Source organism: Pinus tabuliformis, chromosome 2_1 (assembly GCF_031772625.1).
Source record: "Pinus tabuliformis cultivar Carrire ecotype Pingquan chromosome 2_1, CPIR1, whole genome shotgun sequence".
In the NCBI taxonomy this organism is placed as follows: Eukaryota; Viridiplantae; Streptophyta; class Pinopsida; order Pinales; family Pinaceae; genus Pinus; species Pinus tabuliformis.
Genome location: NC_142299.1, coordinates 695,137,022 through 695,155,856, shown reverse-complemented (window position 1 = coordinate 695,155,856; position 18,835 = coordinate 695,137,022).

The window sequence follows — 18,835 nt, the reverse complement described above, 5'->3', positions numbered from 1 at the left end:
GTGATGGAGGTGAAAACGATCTGTGACATATGATTCAGGGTGGCGGTCATGAAAGGATGAAGGATAATGTATGGCAGTGGATGGGACATGGTTGACTCTTTCTGAACGACTTCTCTTGAACATATGGCGACACTGATGCGATGGATCGGTAGCATTACCCCAAATATGGATGGTATGGCGAGACCATGGTGATGTGACAGGTGAATGAAAAAACCCAAACCGATTGTGGTACGGAGAAAAAGTGTCATGTTCAAGAGCGACTTGCTACCATCAAAGTTTCTTTGAGTTTCTCCCAATTTTTCCCCCAGTCATTGCTGACCAGTACCCCTTTATTTTTGTCAAGCTTGAGGAGGATAACATATGCTTGTTCTATAACCTGCCTTTCGGGCAAGCCCATCGCTATGTTTTAACGAGCCTAGCGATAGGGAAACTTGTTCTCGTCTAAAGACAAGTTTGTCGCTACTTAATGCATTTAACGAGTCTAGCGACAAAGATAACTCGGTCCTTTTCAATTTTAGAGAGTCTGAAAAGGTACGTAAAGATAACTCCAAAGTTCCTTTTTCGTCATCTAATCCCTTAAGTCCGAAAAAGTACAAAACAATACAGAAGGGATGAATTTTCAATAGTTTTAACGAGCCGAACTAAACAAGCGCTCGATCTTTTTGTGCAATAATCCCTCAGGTCCAAAAAGATTAAAATCTAGAGGAGGGATAGCTCTTCCGGTCGCTTTAACGAGCTGGAAGGCCAAAACTCGGCAATCTTTTCATATTTTACGAGTCAGTTGAAAAGAGCTTAAAGAAGATTCGTCTTTTGAGGAACGAGTGATAAACAGGGCAGCAGCTGATTCCAGGTAAGGCTTGGAATTTTCCAATCACGGTAGTGTCACAAGGATGGCTTAGTGAAATCACTCTTCACAGTTGTTCCTCAAAATGGGTAAACAATCAAATGGAGGTGAATGATCAGCCAATGGAAAAGTGGAGGTGACGGTGTAAACACGACCAAGGCTTTAATGGCTGATAAATTTACGATCGCAGTGGTTATTTTCCGGATAGTTCATTTTTTAACGAGCTTAAACGCGGATTGAAACACTTGCTCGATCTTATGTTTATTTTTTAATGAGCATGAACTATGCGCTAAAACTGCTCGAATCTTGCGTTTATTTTTTAACGAGCATGAACTGTGTGCTAAAACTACTCATTCAGTTTGCATGCCCCCAGCATAATAACGCAAGTCAAGGTGTATGCCCCCCAAGCTTCATTGCATTCAACTTGGTGGTTGGAATGAAGGTTTACCTTTGAGAAAGGGGATTTGTTTCATTTTTTTAATGAGGTTGACACAGTAAAAGAACCATCCTCAAGACTCCTTGTTTCATTTTTTAACGAGGTTGACACAAGATAAGAACCGTCCTCGAAGCCCACTGTATTACAATATTTCTATTAGGGCGATGATCCATGCAGACAAAATGTTTAGGAATCTTCTGAATCCATTAGATATAGAAGATTTCATTTTGTAGGTTTCCACTGTGGCCACTTCCACCAGATTACTTGGAGGCGGTAGGGCAAAAGTACCCATTAAGGCAGGGTCTTTTAGGAGGCCTACCCCAATATTTTGAAGCGAATGATCGCTTCCATGGATCATTGGAATGCTTCCCGTAACTTGTGAACTGTCGGGGAGGAAAGTTTGTTGGTCGACGACTGTAATTCCTCCTTGAAAGGGAAATGCAATCTTCTTGAAGTAGGTCGACACAACTACGGCCATGGCATATATCCAGGGCCTTCCCAGTAGGATGTTGTAATCGAGGTTTCCATCAATTACTTCAACATCAATTCCTACTGTTTTGCCCCCCAGTTCAACTTGCAAGTTACTTAAAATCCCGTATGGAGTGTATGATCATCCATTAAATGCTTTGATCGTTGTTGAAGATCGTGACAAGGGTGGTGAGCCTAAATTTTTCCAGCAACTCATCGACATGATACATGTGGATGCCCCCTCATCAATAATTGTTCGATGAACAGTTTTGTTGAGGGCTTTCACTTGAATAAGGAAAGCTAGTTGAGCTGGTAACTGAGGGTCATATCCTTTATGATCAAAGGCCACAAGATTGGAATCCATTGGGCCAATCCCACCTATTGCTGATAATAAAGCTTGCTCTTGGGAGGGGCAATTTTGCGGTACCTCAAGTGTCGACATAGCGGACGGCGATTGGGCCAGGTCCTCTACTATATTATAATTCTGTGCTACTTTGGCACAAGGATTAAATGTCGATTTGTGTACTACTCCATTTGGCGACTTTATCATTTGTTCAGGAATGATGGGTGACACAACTTTGGTCAAAGTTGTCGTCGAACTACTAGGTTGTTCATTAGCCTTGTTGTTCAACAGCTTTGGATTCCCGTAATCTTTATTCCTTGTTAAAGAATCATTTTGCTGCTTTGAGATAGACAACATAAGCACTTGGGATCGGGAAGCATTTTGACTAGCAACCAGTTTGGTTCCCAGGTTTGGAAACGGATCAGTCAATACTGCTGACGTTTTTGAACTCTTAAAGAGTTTCTTAACTTCAGGTATATGTGGGCAATCTCTCGTCTAATGATCCTCATCGCATATATGACACCCTGCAGGGGGTTTCCTTTTTCTCCCTTTCTTTTTCTTCTTGCCCCCTAGTTGCTTCAGTTGTTTGCCCTTGTCTGTCGACACGGCATTTACTTCCGAGGCAAGAAGTTCTTCATTTGCATTTTGATTAGAAATCTTACGGGCCTTTTTAGATGTAGCCTTTGTCGATTTCGCTTTTGTCGTCCCAATCACGCCATCGCCGGTGTGAGAGTCATTGTTTGATTTAGGAGGAGGAGGAATTGAGAATTCCGGTCTAGGGGCGTCAGGTATTTTGTCGTAGAGCGTGCCAGACTGAGTATAGACCAAGTCCAGATATTTCGCACGAGCAATAACTTGCTCTTCTATTACGACTCCCCCCTTTGCCACATCTTCCGTGATGGCTGGAAGTAATGACTTGATAAACCATTCAGCTAATAGCTGATCGGGGACGTATGTTTTTACCATCCTACGACGACGTCGCCACTCATGTATATGATCAGATATGTGGGTGGCGGTCATCTGTTTGAAGTTGGTAAGGAGTTATGTTCCCGTTTCATACCTTATCGGTAATTGAAAATGGGTTAAAAAGGTTGTGGCTAAGGTACTGAAGTTGTCGAACGAAGCTCTAGGCAATTCAATGTACCATTTTGCCGCTGGACCCGCTAACGTCCTCTGAAAGAGGTGAAGCCTTATCGAATCATCATTCAGGGTGTTTGATGAACACCACAGATGGAATGTCATCACATGATTCGACGGATCTTCACCCGGATTTCCATTAAATTTAGGAATATCTGACGGAAGTTTATGCGGAATCGCTGGCCACCAAGGGGCATAAGCAATTGGATCATTCGTCAGCCGGTTTAGATCTGGTAATTCTAGAGTTGCTACAAAGGGCAACTATTGATTTAGGTTAGGCGAAGCATACCCAGGATAAGATGGGATCGCCTGAGCAATGGGTCTTTGCAAACCAACATAATGCTGGCAACTTTGACAAGGTTGATGGGCATAACCACTATAGTATGGTTGCCCATTACTTACAAAGACTTGTTGCTCAGGTCCTTGATATGATTGCTGGAATGGCGGTTGTTGAGATTGAACCAGCTCTGGTTGTTGGACCATTTGCTGTTGACCAATACTGGATGATTGACCAAGATGAGGAGTCACAATACTTGTTTGAGCCTGAGTCGCTCCAGATAAGGAGGCACTACCCTGAGATTGTGATTGAGTCGTTGAGACAAGAGGCTGTTGTATTGCAACCTGAGAATGGGGTTGACATACGACAGGTGGAGCTTGTACTTGCGACGCATTCACTATAGCAGGTATGGTGGGAATATTCGACATAGGGTGTACTGGTTGCATTGAATATACAACCCCTGGTTGTTGAGGCAGTATTGGTACCCAACCGCTGGATGTAATTCCACTTTGACCTGAACTTTGTTGTAAACTCCCATATGGTTGTTCTCTAGGAGGGGACAATGAAAGAGCATACTGCCCTCCATATGGTGGAAATCCAGTACTTAAAGGGTAAATTGGCCTTTGAAGACAGATTGGATCAATTTGTTGAGTTTCAACATAAGAAATACCAGATGATAATCCAGATGAAGAAATAGGAACTAACCACGTCGTCATCCCTGATTGGACTCCGGCTTGTTGTTGATAACTTGCCGGGATAGATGGTATACCGGCGTACATTGTTGGAGTAGCAGCAAGAGGTTCTGCTGCTGCCGTGTCAGACGACACAGTCCTAGATGTCGATGGTTGTTCAGACATATTTAGTCTATCCAAAAGATTTCTTTAGCGATTCCACAAGAACTTGTGATGAAGGGAGACTAACTTCGAAGATCAACGAGGGAAAGGTGATGATTATTCCGTTTAAAATAAATTTTAACGACGCTTTAGACACAACTTGCTTTTTCAATTTTAAAGAGTCGAGAAAAAGCTAAAGATGACTCTAGTCTCCTTCGATGTTTTAACGAGCCCGAAGTGACAAATGCTCGAATGGACTTTTTCCGTTATAGAGTCTGAAAAAGGCCAAAAGGAACTGCTCTGGAGTTTTAGGCAGAGGGTGTGCCAAACTTTTCGCAAAACCACAGAATACTTTTTAGGGTACGGGCGGTCGATCTACATGAATGCTGTGTTCAGTGCATTGCGATCAGTAGGGCGGCCGACACGGCTTCCTAAGGATAAAGTTTTTATGCCTATAGGGGTCTCCTAATATATACGCGACGGTACGTGGGAGCACAATCCGTACTGATACTTATCGCTTCACCGTGGAGGAATCACCCAACCACTCGACGGTAAGATATTAGGCTTAACGACGCTGGAACACGTCTATAGCCTAGACCTCTATGTTGTGTGTTATGTTACAATGCGTTGTTATGTTCATTCAATTTATTTTAGGTTGATCTTATTTAGAAGTTTGCCTTTTTGGATCACCACGAGATGTATGGTACAACTCCTAAATGCAGTCTAAAGATGATAAGCAAGCTTTTTATATCTTTTCAACATATGAAAATCCTAGCTACTAGGGGAAAAGAAAGACATCATCTTTTCTCACAGAGCATAGAGCACACAGTAATGCACTTTTTCCTAAATCAACATGCAAGCTGTCAAAATGCAAATGCACAAATGCATGTATTTCTTTTCTCTTTCTTAATATTGATGTTTATATAAAGAAAGATGTTGTATAACTTTGAATTCGATTTCAAGTGAAAACACAAACAAGTTCTTTTTCAAAATCAAAAGACACCTTATGATTTACTTGTTTCGACACTAGAAATGCATAAATTCAAACCATATGACAAAAGTAAAAGCTAAATCAACTGTGAACAGCAAACAAACTTACTCCTAAGATCAAAACGACACTTATGACAGGTCTAGATCTAAGGGCCACAGTAGGAATAGTTTACTTTCGTAATGGGAAACTGCAAATGATGTAAGAAATACACAAAGAACAAATACAGTTTCTTTATACAACTGAGGCGGAATTGAGGCAAATAAAGGTGGTTTCAGATAGGTACATTGACTGATAACAGGCTGCAAAAACAAGGATAAAAATTGAGCAAAAGGACACAGGGAACCACAGCTGCACAAGGCAAGGACTGTTCAGCGCAGGTCTAACATAGAGGTTTTGACATTCAGCGCAGGTAGCCTTCCCGGGACCTACGTTGAAATGCAGAACCTCTTCACTGGCTCTGCGCTGAAGCAGAAACGAGAATTGTTTTTGGGTTTTGAGCTACAGTTTGCAGTTAAATTCACAGTTTTTGGCCAAATCAAAGCTATCAACCAGGTACAATCTAAGGGATGATTCAAAGGAGGATGAAGATCTATCACTAAGAGCTGTTAGAGCACTTGTGGATCAGCTTTTCAGATCATAAACAGACCTAGTGATTGGACTAGAGTAGCTGCTCTCTACTTTGCATTTGAAAAATCCAAATGCAGTTCGATTTGGCACTCTTTGAGTTTATGAAATGAATAGAAAAAACACAAACAAACCAACAAGATACGATCCCCAGTGGAGTCGCCAATTTGTTGTTGGGAAAAGTATCCAATACGGAATGCCCCTATCCCACTCTAAGGAGTGATAGTACCTTAGCAACAAACAAGACAAAACTATCTAAGTATTCTTCTTTACGAAATGTAAATAGAGGAGAAGGATGTAACTAACCGATGTCTTCCGCTAGTTTGTTGATCCAATCTCACTCTCTTCTACTTGCTTCCAGCTGCTTGCTCCTTCACTGGCCCAGCTACACCACATTCCTGCAAAATGGCAAGAGAGGGAAACTCCAAGAAGCATACATTCATAACTAGTTTACGGATTAGAATAAACTAAATATGCAAATACAACAAAACATCATTGATATACATGCATATAGAAGAAACTCAAATGGCTTTATTGATGAAGAAGTAAAGTTCAGGAAGTGATACAACCAAATGAGGTCCAATCCAGCATCACCTTCGCAGCAGAAAGGAATCTCCTCTTCACCTCCTTCAAAGCAAATCACCCAATAGCTCTAGTCTCAAACCAACAGCAATTCTTTGCAATAACAAAATTCCAGCCTCCAGATCTCATGGGGGAGAGATCCATATATAGATGTTTGTAGAGAGGATGAGTCAGCTTGAGATCTGACTAGTGTCCTCTCCCTCTTTCAGTTCTTGATTCCACTTGGAGGTTCTTGCTTCCACTTGGAGATTTGGAACCTCTTACTCATCACCAGTCGAATTCCCTAAGGCAAGTGTCATTTTGGAAGCTTCCTCGGTTCTGACACCTTAAGAAATGAACTTGCCACATGTCTAATCTTGCTCAGCGCAGGTAGCCAGTGTTGCCTTTGACATTCAGCGCAGGTAGCCAGTGTTGGCTTTGACATTCAGCGCAGACAGCTAGTGTAGCCACTGAAATGATCCTGAATTGACTTGTTTTTGAGCAGTTTCTAGTGGAGAACTTCTGTGAATTGCTGTGGTTTATTAGCTTTGTTCCTCTAGGGGTAGGAACAACATGTTTAGCGACTTTGGATCCCTTAGATTATGGAAATTTCATGCTCAATGCTGTAAGGCACAAAAATGTCTATAACACTAGGGACCATTCTCAACTCCTCAATCTGAACTGATGAATGTTGTATGGAAAGACTCAGAATTCAATCCTTCTGATGAACTAATGAATGTTGTATGGAAAGACTCAGAAGTCAATATGCAGGTGCCTATACAGCTACTACAATGGACAAGGCCTCCAAAGTTAGCCAACTGGTTAAAGAAAAGGATCTGAGGATCACCCAACATGAAGAGAAAACATTAGTTGAACAGTAGAGGATCGATCATCTTGAGCAATAGCTAGCAAAGCAAAAACCGCAAAATGAGCAACTGAAACAATAGTTAAATCTGGAGAAACAAACTACCGATCAGTAGGCTCTCGAGAAACAACAAAATTTGTCTCAAGAAATCAGCAAGCTTCAAGTGGAAATTTAGCAGGAAAAGAAGGCTAAAGAAGAACAAATTGCACAACTGAAATTACAGGTAGAGAAATTCAAAGGTTATTCGAAGATTGGTGAATTCAAGAAAGAATCCATAGAAGTGACCAAAGCCTTATCTCGGCAACTAAATATCCTTTGCCACAAAATATTATTGGTTGACCCATTCTATACTATCACCGCATCACTCATTGAACAGGCAGTTGAAACCAAGCTAGAATTTGAAAACATAGATGATAAGGTTACAAAATTTCTCTCTTGGTAAAGTTTAGAAGAAGGAATGGCTATTAATCTCTTGAAAATCTAAGAATCACACAAATAAATCTTGTTTTCGAGGTGGGAACCACAGTTAATAAAGGTCGAAAGAGCTACTTCCAGAGCTAGGGCTACAACGAATAGTGTGATCGAGTTAAATGACATCTTGTATGGAGCTCACTTGATCTCTGATTGCTCTCCAGGAAAGCTCCCGAAAGCAAAAGCACTAGAAGATCAATGGAGCTAGGATCTGGCTAGCAGAGAAGAACAAATCGGCAAAGTGAAAAACTTGACTTGGGATGCATTTTGGTTTTTCCTAGTCAAGCTGTACAGCCAGTAGATGGCCACCAAATTCCTTGCCGATGTAGTCAATATCATGGTTCTTGAACTTTCAGATGCTACGTACATAACTCAACTACATTCCACGCTGAGTCATCCTCTGGAAATTCAGCAAATGCTCTCAATTTGTCAAGTGCAAGTCCAAGAGAAGAAGTAGGTACAATGAATTAGTTCAAAGGCTATCACACTGTTATTTTCATAAATTAAATCCCAAATTTTCATGTTTGCAGTTTCAATAGCTCAAAGCGATTTTTATTGACAATTATTTTTTTATTTTATTATTTAAACCCTTTCATGTCTTTTAAGAAAGGGTCCTCAATTAGCATAAAAATTTGACTTGAGAAGTTACACTTTTGTACTTCTGAATATATTTTTATCAGTAGTGGATCAAGGTTCTACATTTTTGTGAAAAAATGTTTTCAAGAGCTACACTTTTGTATCCCTTGGAAGTTTTCTCAAATAAGAAAGTGGAATCAGAGTGTTATTTACATTGGAAAGACTCAAATGCATGCAGTATTTATATCACTATCCTTTTCTCTTGTTTCTTTATGTGATGAAACATTCCTTTTAAAAGTTGTTATTATTGATATATGTATGCTCCTCAAATAATTATTTATCATGTCATTTCTGAAGATTTAGAATTGTTATATTTCAAAGATATATATTAGCGATATACATTGTTATGAATGCGGTATGTTTTTATAATCACTTTGTTTAATTTCTTAAACAATGTAATCATTATATGTGAATATGCATCTTTCTATTGATAAGTAAGCCATCTATATGATTATTTATCTGTTAGGAATAATTAGAAATCACATTTTTTTATAGAATACCCGGGTTATAAGCATATTTGTATATTTTGAGTTATAGGTTAAAACAATTATCCTCTTCATTATACATTATAAAACAATCATCCATCAAAACATACATTACTGAGAAACTGATCCCATAATATCCAGTCAGAGCCACCATACCATATAGAAAAGGAGTTGTACTAAGGTTTGGACTGGGTGGTTATCCCCAATGTTGGTGCTAGGATTTTAGATGCATCAACATTTTTGGCGCTAGAGGGAGGGCCTGAACTATGAATGGTGAGCGAATCCAAATCTAGAGGCCATTCTAAGAGTAAAACTCCCTCACCATCTCCTCCAACTTCTCCTTCGCATTCCAAATCTCCTATTTTTAAGCGAGAAGTTCAAAAGGAAAATACAACACGCACTACTGAAACCTTAAACACACTTGACAATTCTTCTCTTGAAACCCTTGAAGTACAGTCCTTGATTCATAAACTCCAAGGGTTTTCAATATCCCAAGAATAATCTGAATTATCCCAAGGCAATGTGACTTCGCAGTATATCCCATCTCAGCCTCTTACAAGATCGCAGAGTGAAAAGCTTGGTATCCCACCAATTGAATTTCCTCTGCCAAGTCGAAAAAGAGCTAGGAAGACACCTTTAGAGTCTAATAGTGAGACTCTTTCCTCATCATAATCCATTCCATCTAAACCATTGCAAAGTCATCCATCCATTCCCCTACTTCAAATCATAGTCCAAAAGGTTACAGGTACTCTGACATCCTCTACCCAATCACTTTCAACTGCCTCCTCACCTTCTTCTCCTATTAGTTCGATAATGGCACATAATCAACCTCAAGCAAGTCCATGGACAAATCCAGGAGTAGTTTCAATGCCTGCACCTTTGAGTCAATTACTAACCCATCCTGAAAAATGGTTGCCAAAGTTTAATCCTGACATTGGCATATTAGCAGAAGAAGATATAAACAATTTCATGTTGTCAATAAAATTGAATGGGGTAACAGAAGAAGATGTTTTTGTTAGGCTATTTCCATACACTCTATAGGGAGCAGTTGGATCGTGGTATTTTTCATTGCCACTAGGATCCATCAATAGCTGGGATGCTTTTCAGGAGCAATTTTTAACCAAGTATGGAGACGATAGCTCCACATCAACTTTGATTAATGATCTCTCACATCTGAAATCTGAGTCAAAGGAACCCATCAAATACTTCAACTCGTGATTTAACAAGCTGTTAAATAAAATTTCTGCTACATCTAAGCTTAGTGAAGAAGTATGAAGCGAATGGTATACCTCTACCTTGCCTTCAAATATAGCCATCTTCGTTGATAGGGCTGCCAAACCCACATTAGCAGAAAATATGAAGGAAGCAATCACTGTTGGAAAGCATATCATTGCTTTGGAAAATAAAAACATTGTTGAAGAAAGAAAGTCCAAAAAAGTTACCTTTAAAGATGATTCGAAAAAGAAAGTAGTTAAAAACCCATATGACATGGAAGGTTTACAAAAGGTTCTAAAAAATATGTCCAATGAAATGGTGGAAATAAAAAAGTAGGTAGTCGAAACTTCAACTAAAAACCCATTTAGGAACTTCAAAAGAAACCAGTCAACTGAGCCTAAACCACCTAATGTTGTATCTAATGAAGAATCATATCTAGACGATGATGAAGATGACAACACAGTTTTATCATCAAAAGAAATGAAAGAAGATGAAATAGTTGAATGTCATGGAATATGGGACTTTACCTTGCCTAAATCTAATAATGAAAGTGAATAGGAAGCTCTCCCAGTAAACACTAGAAGTAAAAATGCAACAGAGCCTGTTCAAACAAATCCAATGAAGAAAAATTCAAGCCCTGTTAGTAAAGACAAAGCTCCCATGAAGAAAACTCCAGTTGTACCTACCCAAAATCAACCATCATCCTCCAATCCACCCTCATCATCTAAAACATTAGTAGTCTCTGACTCTACGGATTACAACATTATGGAAGACAAGAAGAAGACTCGAGCAAATATTTCTTTATATGAACTTAGCAAGCTCAAACATCAATAGAAGTTATTACTTAAAGAGTTAAATGCAGTACCTTCTTCTTCTCTTCCAGCCGGTGTATTATCCAAGGCAACTAAAGGATCAGGTAAACTACCATCGGGTAAAGTAGATGCTATTGATGTTGTTTTGATCGGAGATAGGTTTAATTTTCATACTCTTTTTTTCTTGACTTATGAGATCTATAATAGAAATTGGCATAACTACCTGATAGATTCAGGGGCTTCATCAAACATAATGCAAGCTTCAATTTGCTCCAAATTAAACATTGAGCCCCAGAAATCTGTAGTTCATATTGTTCAATTAGATCAGACTAAATTTCAAGTTTTAGGAGAGATTAATTCAGTTACTATTAGGTTATCGGTTGATCCTAGAGTAGTTCAAAGAATTGATAGATTGATTGCTGACATCCTTGAGTTTTATGGTTTAATTCTAAGCAGGGATTGGTCTGAGAAACTCCATGGTTACATTTCCATTGATTGGTCTCACATGTGGCTTCTCTATAAAAGGAAACCAAATCAAATCAAAATAGATCAGGAAAAACACATGACCCATACTATAACAGACTTTGAACAAGAAAACCAACCTATAGCTTTCAATAACAACATTCTCGGAAATTACTTAGCTGAGTCATTATTTGGAAATTTTAATGCTTAACAATCGCCTTTTCCTATTAATAGTTTCACATCACAAATTGAAAATTTCTCTCATACTAATACCTCAAGATGTGTTAGTATTGTTGATGAACTTGTAAATAAATATGTAGATAAGTCTTTGTTTTGGTCTTTATATTTTGATGGATCAAAATCTAATGACGGTGCAGGAACAGGATGTATTTTAGTTAGTCCAGAAGGGGAAAAAACTACGCTATCATGTAGACTAGAATTTGAGTGTACCAATAACACTGCAGAATATGAGGCATTGATTCAAGGGCTCTATAAAGCAATAGGCCTAAATATTCAATATATGAAAGTATTTTGTGATTCCAAAATTGTCATCAAACAAGTAAGGAACACTATCCATTGTCTCTCAGGACATCTCAAACATTATCAATCCCTCGTTCAAGATCTCATAACTCATTTTCTGGCATTTAACATTTCTCCTATTCCTAGATCTCATAATGCAGCAGCTAATTTATTGGCTAATGTTGCTTCTAAACTCCTTCCATCTTAGGATTGTATTCCAGATAGGTTTTCAATTAAATTAATTTTTGGACCATCTATCCCAAATAATGTCACCAATTGGCGAGTTTTTAATCATGATGAAGACATCTTAAATTTCTTGACTTCTGAAAAATCTTATGATGATCATATTATCGATGAAAGTGATCATGATCTTCCACTAAAACAAAGAATAAATGAGAATTCTATTCCTAAATCTGTGGTCAAGCTAGAAGATCTCTATAATATGAAAGAAATATTCAAAAAGGTCACTAAAGTTTGAATTAGTAAACCTTGGCACTGAGGCCAAACCACAAAATGTCAATCTAGGACTTGAACTCACATCAAAATAAAGATTTTCTCTCATCATATTATCAAACAAATACAAAAATGTTTTTTCTTGGAATTACGAAGATCTGAAAACTTATGATACCTCTATCATTCAACACACAATTCCAATGATTTATGATGAGAAACTTGTACAACAAAAGTTAAGGAAAATTCACCCAAATCTGGAAAGTCAAATCAAAGCAAAGTTGAATAAACTTCTGTAAGCTAAAATAATTTTCCCAATCAGACATTCTAAATGGGTTTCAAACTTGGTACTTGTAAGGAAAAAGAATGGTGATATTAGGATTTGCATAGATTTAAGAAATCTTAATAAGCCATGTCAAAAAGATAATTTCCCATCACCAACAATGGAGTAGATACTTCAATCAGTAGCTGGTTCAAATTTAATGTCCTTTCTTGATGGTTTTTCAGGATACAATCAAATACTGGTACATCCATATGATAGACGAAAAGCTACATTCAGAACTAAATGGGAAACATATGCTTACCAGAAAATGCCTTTTGGTTTGATAAATGTCGGAGCTACTTTCTAACGAGCCATGGATATAGCCTTCAAACGTTTGATCAATAAGTTAGTTGTTGTTTACTTATATGACATAACTATCTTTTCTAATGAAAGGGCCAATCACCTACATGATTTAAAACAGATCTTTGAACGATGTAAAAGGTATGGGATTTCTCTAAATCCCAAGAAATCATTCTTTGCTCGTAATGAAGGCAAACTCTTAGGTTTTAATATACCCAAAGATGGTATATATATTGATCCTATCAGGATAAATGAGATTTCTGATATTCCTTTGCCACATAACAAAAAATCAATGCAATCATTTTTGGGACAGATAAATTTTTTAAAAAGATTTGTTCCGGATTTTTCTCATATAGTCTTGTCGTTGTAAACTATGATTAAGAAAAAATCAGTTTACAAATGGGGACATAATGAAAAAGAGGCTTTTGAATTGATCAAACAAGCAATCATTAATGCTCCTGCATTGAATACTACGAATTTTTCTAGTCATTTTATTTTGTATACTTTGGCCACTGAAACATCTTATGCTAATTTTTGAACACAAAAAACGTTCAACAAGTAGAAGCATCGATATCCTTCTTCAGATCTAATTTACAAGGTGCTGAACTCAACTATTCCAAATTTGAAAAACAAGCTTTCGATGTGTTTAAATCCATCAAACACTTTAGGCCATTCCTCCTAGAAACACACACAAAAGTAATAGTCCCATTCTCTACAGTGAGGCAATTTCTAGTTCAAAGGGAAGTAGGAGAGAAGAGAGCTAATTGGGTAACAACTTTACAAGATTATGATATTGATATTAAATCAACAAAAATTGTGAGAGGGCAAGGTTTTTGCAGGTTATTAGAAGGAGTTTCTAATATTCCAGAACATGAAGATTCATATAATACTCTTTAAGTGAACGAGATAAGTATCATAAATTCTGAATCTCAGTATGTTGATATGATATTTTACTTGGAAAATGGATATGTTCGCCCTAATTTTAGTCACAGAAACAAACGTGCTTTAATATTGAAAGAAAAACACTTTGAAATCATTGATGATGTGTTAGTTAGAAGAAATTATGATTCAATTTTATTAAGATTCCTTGAAAAATTGAAGCACAAAATGTTTTGCAGGAATTACATGATGGTCCAGCAGATGGACATTTTGGAGGAGATACTATAGCTCACAAGATAATACATGCTGGATATTATTGGCCCACTTTGTTTAAATATGCCCATGAATATGTCAGGAAATGCAAGATATGCAAAACTGCTAGTGCGAGACAATGGAAACCAGCCTTTCCTTTACAACCAGTAAACATTGAGCAACCATTTGAACAATGGGGGCTTGATATCATAGGAGATATTGTTCCACATTCTTCCAAGAAACATAGATACATCCTTATAGCCACGGACTACTTCATAAAGTGGGTAGAAGCAATTCCATTAAAGGTAGCCAATTCTGATTCAATCATTGAATTCAATGATCAATTCATCATTACCAGGTTTGGTGTACCTAATGCCCTTATTTTTGATAATGCATCTTATTTTTCTGGGAGTAGTATAGTTGAATTTTCTCTTAAGAGAGGTTTTAAATTAAAATATTTTGCAAATTACTATCCTCAAGGTAATAGTTTGGCAGAATCAACTAATAAGAATCTCATTAATATCATTAAAAGAATTGTTGATCAAAATCAAAAGAATTAGCATAAATCTTTAATAATTGCATTATGGGTAGATCGCATAACTCAGAAGGCCTCAATAGGTACTTCTCCTTTTAACTTAGTGTATGGAAAATAAATTGTAATACCTTCAAATTTAGCACTCCCATCTCTAGCCCTAATACAATTTATAGAAGAAACTCCTTCTTCCTCTATCTAATTATGATTTGATCAAATCCTGAAATTAGATGAAGAAAGAAAAAAGGCCAAAATCACCCATGCTAAACATCAACAAGTCATTACAACTTCTTTTGATGCAAGTTCTAGCAGCTCAAAAACATTACAAATTGGTGATCTTGTGTTGAAATGGGACAAAGCACATGAAGACAAAGGTAAACATACCAAATTTCAAAAGATGTTTCTTGGACCATTTCAAATCATTGAAAAGATAGGCTCATCAATGTTCATACTACAAGATTTATCGGGAAAGAGAGATTCTCTTCTTGTGATGGGATTACCTTAAAGAAATTATTTTCTTAAGTAGGTAACCCCTTCTTACCTGTAAATATTCTTTATGCAAGTTTGTTTATTTTAGAAAATAATGTTGTAAATAGTCTTCCATTGCCTTTTTACTATTGAAAATCTCTTTAAGAGAATATTGTGAATACTTTCTTTCAATAGGTGGAAACTTTTAAGGAAATGATAAAACATGAAACTCTAAGAACCTCTTTAAAGTTTATAAAATCTTCCAAAACCTTGTAAATACTGTAAATCATTCTACGTTTTATAAAGTTAAGAGAGGTTATTTGTAAAAAGTAAATACTTTTCCAAACATAGCATCTATAACTCTAAAAATTGTCATCCATGAACTCTTAAGGAGAAAGTCATTCACCCCATCCACTAAGTTTATGATTTTTTAGACTGTAATTCTAAAATATGTTTCATATAAAAGATAAAGGTCTCATCATGGCCTGCTTAACAAAATCATAGGGAACTAATTAAACTGACATTACCAATACTACATATCAAAATATGGTAATGGCTTATAATCATAAGGCAAGGGGTCTCATTATGAGCCAGCTTGTTCAGTTCAATTATAACCAGTGAATGGAATTGTCATCAGCTGGCTCCCAAACCAGGACAACGGCTTTTTATCTTAAAAAAATAATAAAAGAATATAAAATCAAAAAATAAAAAAATAAAAAATTATACATAAACATATCCTTTTGAATTTATCTCTCAAAAGTTATACTCTTAGATGGATGGGACAATGAATTATTGATGGTCAAAAGGTAACCCTGTCGAGACTATAGGTGTTTGCTGGCAGTAGAGGCACTACCTGTGGCGAAAGAGTAAATTTAAAAGATGAGTTGGAAGAGCCCTCTACTTTATCTTTATCAACCAACCAAAGCTTAAAGAAACTCAAAATGTTTTTATTTTTAAGAGATTGTCAAAGAAGTTACAAAAAATTGTTATTCTATTCAAAGTTAATTTTTATTTAGTAATTCTTAGATGGTTTTCCTTTTCCTCAATTTTTTCCAAACTAAGAAAGTTTTAGATATTGCATTATTTTTTCAGAGATATTGTTTCTCCTAGTGAATCACCAATTGTTGTGCTATACAACAACCCTCCCCATTTCAAAATTTTTAAATAAAACTTTAATAAGAAATGGGTCCCCTTTAGAATATAAATAAAATCAATAAAATGTTTGAAAATAAATTTCTATAATAGGTCATATAAAATTTGCTTTTAGGATAGGTTAAATCGCAATCGCAATTTGCAAATCCATCGAACCCATGAAAGTCCTTTTAAAATGGTCCGATCTGATTTGAATTGTAATAAAACCTTATCGTAAATCTTTATCGAAGGAAAACAATTATAAACGGAATATGTCGCATCCCGCACATCCTTTATTTGAATAGTGGACTTAAAGTGTTCCATTGAGATCTTTCGATGATATAACTCTATCAGAAATCGTATATCGGTATTCATCAAGAAGACATCCCAAGTGTTCCATAGAAAACCTCTGATGCGATAAAGTGATTGCAATCGCGCATCGCTAAAATCATAAAACACATTCCAAAAGCCCCTTTGAAATCTTCCGATGCGATTTCATTATAGTGTAGCGTGCTTTCAATAAAGACAAAAAACATGAAGTATTATGAACATGTGCAGTTTAAAGTCATAAGTCAACTATAAAGAAAATTTAAATGATTTATCAATTTTAAAGTATGCTGCCTCCGCATGCCATCTCATCGCTGATCGCAATCACAACCATGCAAAGGAACCATTTAAGCACGACACTTGTAACTCTCGATCTGTGATATGCGATTATTGCTAATCGTTGATCGAGAAGTCATGATATCCATTCTAAAAAGGACCATTATAAATTTGCGATGCGACATACCATCATGGCATTAAAGTTTCACGTTGGAAGTTATGAGGAAATCATTAATAAGTAGTTATGGTTTAATCCTTCAAGGAATTCATTTGTGGTGGCTTAACATATCATAGATCTGTAGCATCTATTACACTTAATGGATGTTAGTTTTGAGCATTGTGTATTAGCTTTTAACAATTTTTCCATTGTTACACCCTTCTGTTTCATTTCGTAGAGAAAATCTTAAATCATCAATCCAACAAAAATGACTAAGAAATCTCGGAAAGTAAAGGTCCCCATCATAGTGAAAGATGAACTAGCGAAGTTGGTGCTGATAGTTGATACTACCTATCTCGGCCTTGTCAAGACTTCATGGGAAGGCATATATAATCTACTCGAAGATGAGGATCCTAACGAAATTGAAGAAGAAGGGGGAACGGTTGATTCAACTGATAAATTAGAAAATACTCTTAAGGATTTGGCCAGCTCCTTCCTCCACAAAATAGCAGCCCGTGCGAAAGTGTTGCCATACAATGACTTGGTGAGATGGGTAATAGAAAGTATCAACGTAACCAACAGAGCATTCTTTAATATCGATGGAAGGATGTTCAATTCATTCAAGGTAGAAGATGTCAAGAAGATGTATCATTTGGTGGATCCCCAAAAACATTACAACAAGGCATTTTTAGAAGCTTTGGCCAAGGAGAACAAGGTAGAGTTGGACCCTATCAAGAAATGTAGACATTTCCGAAACGAGCATAAGCACGAATCCTCTGGTATGTACTTTATGGACTCCTTATCATCTCCCTATTGCTATGATAATGCTATGATATGTAGACTCTTTGGAGACCCTGATTCAGCTAGATTTTCCATAGAAATGGTGCCTTTAATGGAAGCAACAATTAACTCTTATATCATGGATTGGGCAACCATTTTATCAGATAAAAATGGCCAACACAATCCTTGATTATAGAAGAAATAGGTTTGTAACTACTCGGATAATACCCCCATTCTATATGAGCACCTACATTATGGATACCATCCGTTTCAATTCTGACTTCCCCATTTTAGGTTGGAAATGGACTCCTCAAGACCCAACTCCTATTCACAGTTATCATAAGTAGTTGTGGAAGGCCCATTATAAAGATCATATATATAATTCCATGGTTTTGTTTTACCCATCCATTAGGCCATATTCAACAAACTTGCTCCTCGGTTATCCGATGAGGCTAGCATTGACCTAACATCAATCGGCAGTTTGTTCGGTGAAGAAAATTTCACCTATTTCAGACTTTTTGGTAGCACCATAGATCCACATGTTCTTCCCTTGTACATTCCTGATAAGCTATTGGCCAGAGAAATAGCTTACCAGATAAGAGAAACAGGAATGTCCAGGAACCTCAAAGAGTCCAAGAAACAAATGTGGCCTTCATTTCCCCTCTGTTGTGGTACTTACTCACTGCATGATTTCAAACATGCAAAAAAAGAAGTAGAGAGGATAAAAATTCTAAAATTAGCAGTCATTCCTAAGAGACCGTATGACCCAAACAATGTGGCTTACAACTTTACTACTCAGGTGAAACTTGCCAAATTTGAACATGAGAAGGATGAATATGATGACTTCTTCACTTCAGCTGAGTTACTTACACAGGTCAAACATTTAGTAGGGATCAAATTGGGAGCACGGGGGATAGATAAGTTTATGTAGTTGAGGACATAGAGGTTACAAACACTACCTCTGGATTTATTGAACACTATC